General features: G+C 31.9%; 1 long non-coding RNA gene and 1 pseudogene across 1 annotated transcript; both read left to right on the top strand.

Moving 5' to 3' along the window:
• Positions 1-414: 414 nt before the first annotated feature.
• Positions 415-2343, top strand: LOC114180716 (annotated as a pseudogene).
• Positions 2344-4206: 1863 nt separating this feature from the next.
• On the top strand, positions 4207-7090 carry LOC114181759. Its single transcript, XR_003603914.1, has 3 exons — positions 4207-4338; positions 4431-4566; positions 6779-7090. It is a non-coding gene; the product is annotated as an uncharacterized LOC114181759 (long non-coding RNA).
• Positions 7091-8550: the final 1460 nt, after the last annotated feature.

Below are 8550 nucleotides of genomic sequence, written 5' to 3'. Positions count from 1 at the left end.
TTAAGAATTGTGAATTTATGTTATATCTTGGTTGTCATTGAAGATTACTATAAGAATCATGGACGACATTATGTTTTAGCTAAAAATTAATATATAATAAATAGAATATTTACATACAATCATCAATATATTGTGGTCTTGAACATAAATGTTGTCATTTCTACACTTCCTAAACAAAAATAGGAAAATAGACTAGTTCAAGATTAGAAACACCTAAACCTATGCTTTAGGTAATTTTATTGGTTGCAAGTGTGACAAGAAAAGTAAAATTTTAATTTTGGTTCTTATAATTGTTTTTTGTACTTCTAAAATTAAAAGTACCAAGCACTATTTAAGTGATACTTATTACTGCTTGTTCAACAAAAAGTTATATTGAATTTTGAAGTAATAAAATAGTTTAATAAAGTTGTAATAATGGAGGAGCAAATAAAACAACAATCGAGTCCCCTCCGAAAAATGGTTGTAGTGTCATCCATCGCGGTAGGTATCCAATTTGGATGGGCTCTACAACTCTCCCTTCTCACACCATATGTTCAAACCCTAGGAGTACCACACGCTTGGGCCTCCTTCATTTGGCTTTGTGGCCCCATCTCAGGCCTCCTAGTTCAGCCCATTGTAGGCTATAGCAGTGACCGTTGCCAATCTCCCTTCGGCCGTCGCCGTCCATTTATCCTTGCTGGCGCAATATTTGTTGCAATCTCCATTTTCCTTATCGGTTATGCTTCTGATATAGGACACATGGCTGGAGATGACATCACAAAAAAAACCCGTCCACGAGCGGTTGCAATCTTCGTCACAGGCTTCTGGATCTTAGATGTTGCCAACAACATGCTCCAAGGACCATGTCGCGCCTTCCTTGGTGACTTGGCTGCTGGTGATCCAAAAAAACGAGAACTGCCAATGCATTCTACTCATTTTTCATGGCTGTCGGGAATGTCCTAGGCTATGCCGCAGGATCCTATAACGATCTCCACAAGATCTTCCCTTTCACTGAAACTGTGGCATGCAACATCTTTTGTGCAAACCTAAAGAGTTGTTTCTTCTTCTCCATCATTCTTCTTCTTGCTTTGTGCATTACCGTTCTCAGTTGTGTGGACGACCCTCAGTTCACACTAGCACATAAGGAGTTGAAAGTAGAGGAGGGAGGGAAGACTGAATCTTCGTGCTTTTATGGAGAGTGTTGTGTTGCATTCAAGGGACTAGAGAAGCCAATGTGGATGTTGATGTTGGTGACGGCTATTAACTGGATTGCATGGTTCCCTTATGTGTTGTTTGACACTGATTGGATGGGTCGTGAAGTGTATGGTGGTGAGGTGGGGCAGCGGGCGTATGATGCTGGTGTGCAAGCTGGTTCTCTAGGCCTTATGTTGAATTCAGTGGTGTTGGCTGTGGTGTCCTTGGGTGTAGAACCATTGGGTCGCTTGGTTGGTGGAACGAAGTGGTTATGGGCAATTGTGAATGTTATTCTTGGAGTTTGCATGGCAATGACTGTGCTCATCACAAAAATTGCTGAGCGACAACGTGCCAATAACCCTGCTCTCATTGGAAACCCCTCTAAGGATGTGAAAATTGGATCCTTAGCATTCTTCTGTGTTCTTGGTATTCCTCTTGCGGTAAGCTTTCTATGTTTTCTCAACATTAACTTGTGTGGAATCAAGTTTGAAGGATTTTCTAAAGAATTGGAAATATAGTTTCAATTTGTATTGAATTATAATTATTTTTTATCTTGTTGTAAACTAATACCTTTTGTGTATCCAGGTTACTTATAGTGTTCCTTTTGCTCTAGCCTCTATCTACTCTAGCAGCTCAGGAGCAGGACAAGGTAAATATATATAAAGTTACCATTTTCTTATTTTCTTATTTTTTTAAGTTAAGTTTGACTTTTTATTTTATTTTAAGGGGAACTAAAAGAAGGGGTGAATAAATGTGAAAGCCTAAATAATAATGTGTAACCTTTTTGTTCGCTTCAAAAATTTCAGGATTATCATTGGGTCTTCTAAACGTTGCAATTGTTATTCCTCAGGTTACAATCCATTTACTTCATACTTTGTCATCTAATTACCTTTTAACATAACTAGTTCAAGAATTCTAAAATAGAACATATACAATTTCCTTGGACCAATGAATTCTAATAAAGAGTTGTATATTTAATTTGCACAGATGATTGTATCAGCAATTAGTGGACCATGGGATGCTTTGTTTGGTGGTGGCAACTTGCCGGCATTTGTGTTGGGCGCCGTAGCGGCCGCCATAAGTGCCATATTGGCAGTTGTTCTACTTCCAAACAGCAAGAAAAAAGATGAAGCCAAGACTTCTAGCCTCAACATGGGTAGTTTTCATTAATGGCTAGATCTTAGTATGCTCCACATACATAGACATAGGAAGAAAAAGGAAAAATTATAGGATTCCAGAATGATGCGTGTGCTCAAGAAATTAGTTACTAGATCCTTGAACATTTTTCATAGTTATCATAGCTTATGCAAGATATCCACGTTCATTATGTACTTGGGTGAGAGATTTAAACAATTTTGTCGAAAAAACATTTTCAAATTCGATCAATATAAAATAGAATTTTATTATTGTTTAACGAGAATTTTAGTTCAATGCTTCTTCAAATTGTTTTTTGTGAATCAAATGAACTCTGTACGTGTTTTTTGTAACATTCTAACAGGGCTATCAAACAAAATAAAAACAACTTTAAACTTTCTAAAAACATAATTTAGAAACTAAAGAAAAAAAATGAAAACTCAAATATGAAATTAAACCTTTTAATTAAAAGTAACACTAATATAAACTACAACTATACTACATTACTTACAAAGGCTAAAATTCACCAATCTAAAAATTAAACTAAAAATTAGTATAAAAACACTTTATTAACACAAATTATGAAAAACTGAACATTTTAACTCCCTAACCTAAATCTAATCTAAAACTACAAAATCAAACACAACATTACTAAAAAATATGCAATTAATTTAGAAAAACTCAACAAAATGGAGATTATCATATATTTATTAGCTCAAACATTTATTATATGAAAAGATATGCGACTACTTATAATTTACTACTTATAATTTTTTCTTACACAGTTATCTTTTTGTTTAATTTTTATTGAATAATTTAATTTATCTTTTTACTAATAATTTTGTGCTTACAATTATGCAATTGGGGACAAAATGTTTTCACCCTTGTTCAGTGTATCGTTCAATACATTGTTTCGTAGTTTCCTGTAAAAAAAGAATGAAAAAAACGAAAAAGTAGAATGATTACCATTCAATTGTGTATATAACTACTAATGATCAACATAATATTCAGGGACTTTCTGTATTTGAGGAATGTCAAATAGTTGCGATGGAAGAGGACCTTGAAGACAAACTTAACCCTTCAGCACAAAGAAAGTGAAAAATCTTGTTAGATTATATATTATTAACATAAAAATATATCATAAAACAAATTTTTCATAAAAAATATTGTGAAACAAACTTTATAAATTCAATTAAGGAAAATTTTCATAAAAAATTCAAACAAAGGAAAAATGATAATTAGGAAAATAAAAGGAAAATTAGAAATTTAAAGGAAGGAATCGGTTATAAAACCTGAACAAAACCATCAGTGACAAAACAAAAGTTCAAAAGTTAACATTATAAACTAAAAATGATGCCAAAATAAAAATGTCAACTTACATGTGTATAAGTATCATCTTAGAATAGCACAAAACTGAATTAGTACTCAATGTAGCTAATGGTACTCGACAAAAAGATGAAAGGTATGCTATTTTTAACACATTGCTCTTTGCTACACTAACTTAAAGGTAATCTTCTATCACAAGTATTAAATGAAAAAAAAAATTTTACAAGTGTTTAGCCACTACAAAAAATATTAATTTTAATGGAGATTTATTAAAGGAGGTTATAAAACCTTCGATAATTTATACACATAGGAGAGGTTTTTTAAACCTCTGATAAGTACCTGGGGTTTTATGATAAACCCCAGAAAAATTTTATTTCCCTCCACATTTTTTTTCAGACCCCTTATTTATATATATATATATATATATATATATATATATATATATATATATATATATATATTTTTTAAAATATTTTTACCACTTTGTTCGTATGTTTGAAAAAAACAAATACATTACCAATGTTCGAATAACTCATCTAAGACACAATATACTTCACCTTCGTCAAACTTCACCTATCTTTTGTCAAACTTCACCTAAGACATAATTATGTTTTTTCTCAATCTCACTCTTAATCTCACTAAAACCATTTGCATCCGCAGTTGTAGCTCGCAATTTCGTTCGAATTTTCACCAATCTTCCAAACGGTAATGGTTTCCCCTTTCTCTTTTTTAGGTTTTCAAATTTTTTCGTTTTGTCGTTAAATTATGACTTTGAAACTACGTTCTGCAATCTACAGTGCATCTCTGTTGCTCATTCAGTGGCTTTGCATCTCTGTTGCGGGTTTGGTTGATTGTGGTCTCGGACGTGGACTGGTTGGCAATAGCAAAACTTGGAGCAGAATGTTGGGGCAAAGAAAAAAGGGAAAGTGGAAGGTGAAGCAAACCACTACCATATAAATGAGTTATAAGTTGAAATCAAACTTAACCTAAAATTTTAGAACAATAATTTTATAATTTTATTTTCTGTATTTTACGTAAAATCTGAACTCACCTTTACAGTAACAATTACCAAAGTAGAACCAATAAATGATAAAAGAAAAGTTTGAAATATGCCTACTCTGTTTCTTAATAGTTTTGTTTTTCTGTTCCTTTTGATTGGTTGTGTACATGAAGACTTAAAACTATTCAGGTTGCTTTGTACTTTAGGATGTTTATGGGATTGTCTTTTATAGAGAAAAAAGAAGAAGAAAAAAACGAGAGTGATAGTTGTTGGTATGAAAAGAGTAAATGGATAAGCTGTGACAGAAAAAGAGGGTGAGGAGAGTGACAGTTGTTGGATCAGCTTTTCCCATTATTAATTTTTTTTCAACCTCTTAGGGACCCTTGCAATATTTCAATTAGTACATTAGATGAATCATTTATGCATTGTATTTTGCCACTTCTTCATTGGAGTTTTACAAATTTAGAATTTTACAATTACATGTAATTACAAATTTTATTGGTTTAAAATAATTATTTTTCATTAAGTCAACTTTGTTCTTTGTTTTGTGTTAAACATGTGTTTGATTCATGTAATTGAATAAAATTTTCATTTTCTTGAAATTCAGTTTTGGCTCAGAGTCTTATTCGAACACTTTCCTTCTGTTTGTGTCTGATTGCATAGTTTAACTGAATGCATTAATTTAATACAGCGTTCATGTCTCCATTTTTGTAGTTCCCAAAGTTCAATGGGTAGGGACTTGCTATGTGTGTCGTTCTTCACCATGTTTATGGAGTTTAGTAGTATTCGAGTTTTTAGAATCTAAACTTACAACCAAATTAGAAGAATTGAGTGTTAGCTTTGGATTTATATATTTATATATATATATATATATATATATATATATATATATATTTTGGATAAACATTATTTTTTACTGTCTCACTTGACAAAACCTAAATATAAAGAAGAAGAAAAAAAAACACAAAAGAAAGAGCATAGGAGAACTGAAAAGAGGCAACGCCGTCGTTAGGGGTGGTACTGGTGTTAGCATACCCTTAATCACATCATCCTCCATATATATATATATATGTATATATATATATATATGTATATATATATATATATATATATATATATGTATATATATATATATATATATATGTACATATATATACATATATATATATATATATATATATATATATATAAATAATGGTAGCTGCATAAATGCCTCTTTAGTTCTTTTTCATTTGTCGTTCAAACCTTAATTGGATCTGTTTGCATACTAAAGAACTTGAAATAGTTAAGTGTGATAAATGAGATTAATTAAAGGGTGGGAGTAACTAAATCATATAAGGTATAGTGAAATGATCCCACAACCATTCAAAATTAATATGCACGTTTAATTTAAGAAAATTTTATTGTTATGATCGATTATGTATGATTATGTATGACCTTTTTTTTTTCTTTTATAACGTTTTAATGTTTGAGAGAAGAATCAGGATAATTTCTCTTTGAAGGTTCTTTTAGTAGTTACTTTTTTCTACTTTCAAGAGAGGGTATTATTATTTTAGTAATAAGTTCCATTTTTTTTATTAGTAATAATATATAAATAAAAGAATGTGACATTAGATGTCTCAACTCATATATAATACCAATAAAAAGTAGTAAGTTCTCGTGTTGTTATGTTGACACCTAATAATGATATTAGAGTTTGGTTAGTATTTTGTTGCTATTGATAGCATAAAGTATTGTATGAAACTTTTAGTATGTTATGTGATTGTAACTGGTTTCTAGTGTCATTCTTATTTTTGGATGTAGAGTGTAGTTGTGTGAAAATACATGCCTAAGAAAGTTCTATTAAAAGAAAGATTTGGTAATTAAATGTGTTTATTAGTGACTGAACTTTCATTCTTAGGAACTTACTTTGTGTACTAGTCACAGTTTGTCGTGATTGTTCCAAATAGACAATACTATTTATTGTCAAAAGTACACAAGTTGTTTTTATAAGCCATCATGAGATATAAAAGTTCAATTAGAATATAAGAAAAAGCACTAATACCAATAATCACTTTTTCTTTTCGGTTAATTTTAATTTTGCTCCTATTATTAAGTTTCTACTATTTTTTTTGCTTTAACACTTTTGTTTTCCTTGTAGAGCAGCACTTATTTTTGAAGTTGAGTTACTTTTCTTTGACTAAGGAAGAACTCTAGTTTGAAAAATTAGTCAAAGGAGAAGGCAAGGCTTGAGTAAGTAACATATGTGTTGCCCTGAATTGATGGCTTAATTAAGTGTATCAACAACGTAGATTTTCCTTTATTACTTTATTGCTGATAATCTGAAACTAGAGTTTGTGTTATCACCTTGTGTGATATAAGATTAATAGTTTAATGTGTCCGCATTACATGCATGACAGAAAAGAAAATTGTGTGTATGTTATTGTTGTCTTGAAATGACGTATCAATTTCTTGACTTGAACAAACCCTATTCTAAATGGACAAATCTTGGATAGAGATGCCTAGAAATACACCTCAATATATGGAAGGATTAAACACATTTTTGGACTTTTCATTTGCTAATAGCAGTGTCAGGGGGAAATAGTATGTCCATGTCCGAAATGTAACTTTAACAAGTGGCAGTGTCGTCAAATAGTGTATGAACACTTGATTATCAAACCTTTTCCAAAAAGATATACAGTGTGGCTTCTACATGGGGAGAGAAGAGGAGAAAATGTGCCAGATGAAATACATAAAATGCCACAAGAAAATGATGAAGTAATTCCCGCTAATAATCCAATGTGTGACATGATTAATGATGCATTTGGGTATCATCAATACAACGATGACATGGTGGATGATAGGGAAGCGGGTGCAGAGTTAAGCCATAATATGAATGATGATCTTGTAGACTTTTTTCACTTGATGCAAGAAGGTCAAGAGAGTTTATATGAAGGGTGTGATAAATATTCTAAACTTTCTTTCTTGATCAAGTTGTATCACATCAAATGTATGTGCAAAATAAGTAACAAGGGAATGTCATTGATACTAGAGTTGTTAGCCAATGCTTTTGGACATGCTAAAATACCAAGCTCATTCTATGAGGCGAAGAAAATTATTAACAAGCTTGGTCTTCATTACACAAAATGCTTGTCCAAATGATTGCATGTTGTACTTTGGAGAAGACGCAAATAAGGACTTTTGTAAGAAATGTAAAACATCTAGATGAAAGGCAAAAAAGAAAGGTACAAGTGATAGTGGTACAAGTAATAAAAGAAAAAAGATTCCTGCAAAGGTTTTAAGGTATTTTCCTCTGAAGCCACACTTACAAAGGATGTTTATGTCTTCTAAAATAGTTGAGCATATGCGATGGCATGCATCAAAAAGTACAAATGAAGACATCTTAAGGCATCCAAGAGATTCTAAGGCATGGGAGACATTTGACCTTAAACATCCTCAATTTGCCTCATATCCTCGAAATGTGAGACTTGGTTTAGCTACTAATGGGTTTAATCCATATGACAATCTAAGCACCAGTTATAGTATTTGGCCAGTTGTACTCATACCGTACAACCTTCCTCCTTAGATGTGTATGAAACAAAGTTCCTTTATTCTCTCTATGATCATTTCAGGAAAGCGAGCTCCAGGAAATGATATTGATGTATATTTACAACCACTAATGGAAGAGTTGAAAGATTTATGGAGCACGGGCATAAAAACTTTTGACTCATACGGTAATGAAATGTTTGATATGCATGCAGCCGTATTGTGGACTATCAGTAATTTTCCAGGTCTTGGAACTCTATCTGGATGGAACACGCATACTGGGTTGGCATGTCCTAGATGTAATTTTGACACAACTCCTAAGAAGCTTCTTAAAGGTGGTAAATTTTGTTTCATGAGTCATCGTCGTTGGTTAGATGGGAGGCATAGATTTA

Source organism: Vigna unguiculata, chromosome 4 (genome assembly GCF_004118075.2).
Source record: "Vigna unguiculata cultivar IT97K-499-35 chromosome 4, ASM411807v1, whole genome shotgun sequence".
Lineage (NCBI taxonomy): Eukaryota > Viridiplantae > Streptophyta > Magnoliopsida > Fabales > Fabaceae > Vigna > Vigna unguiculata.
This window is presented reverse-complemented; position numbering and strand designations above follow the sequence as displayed.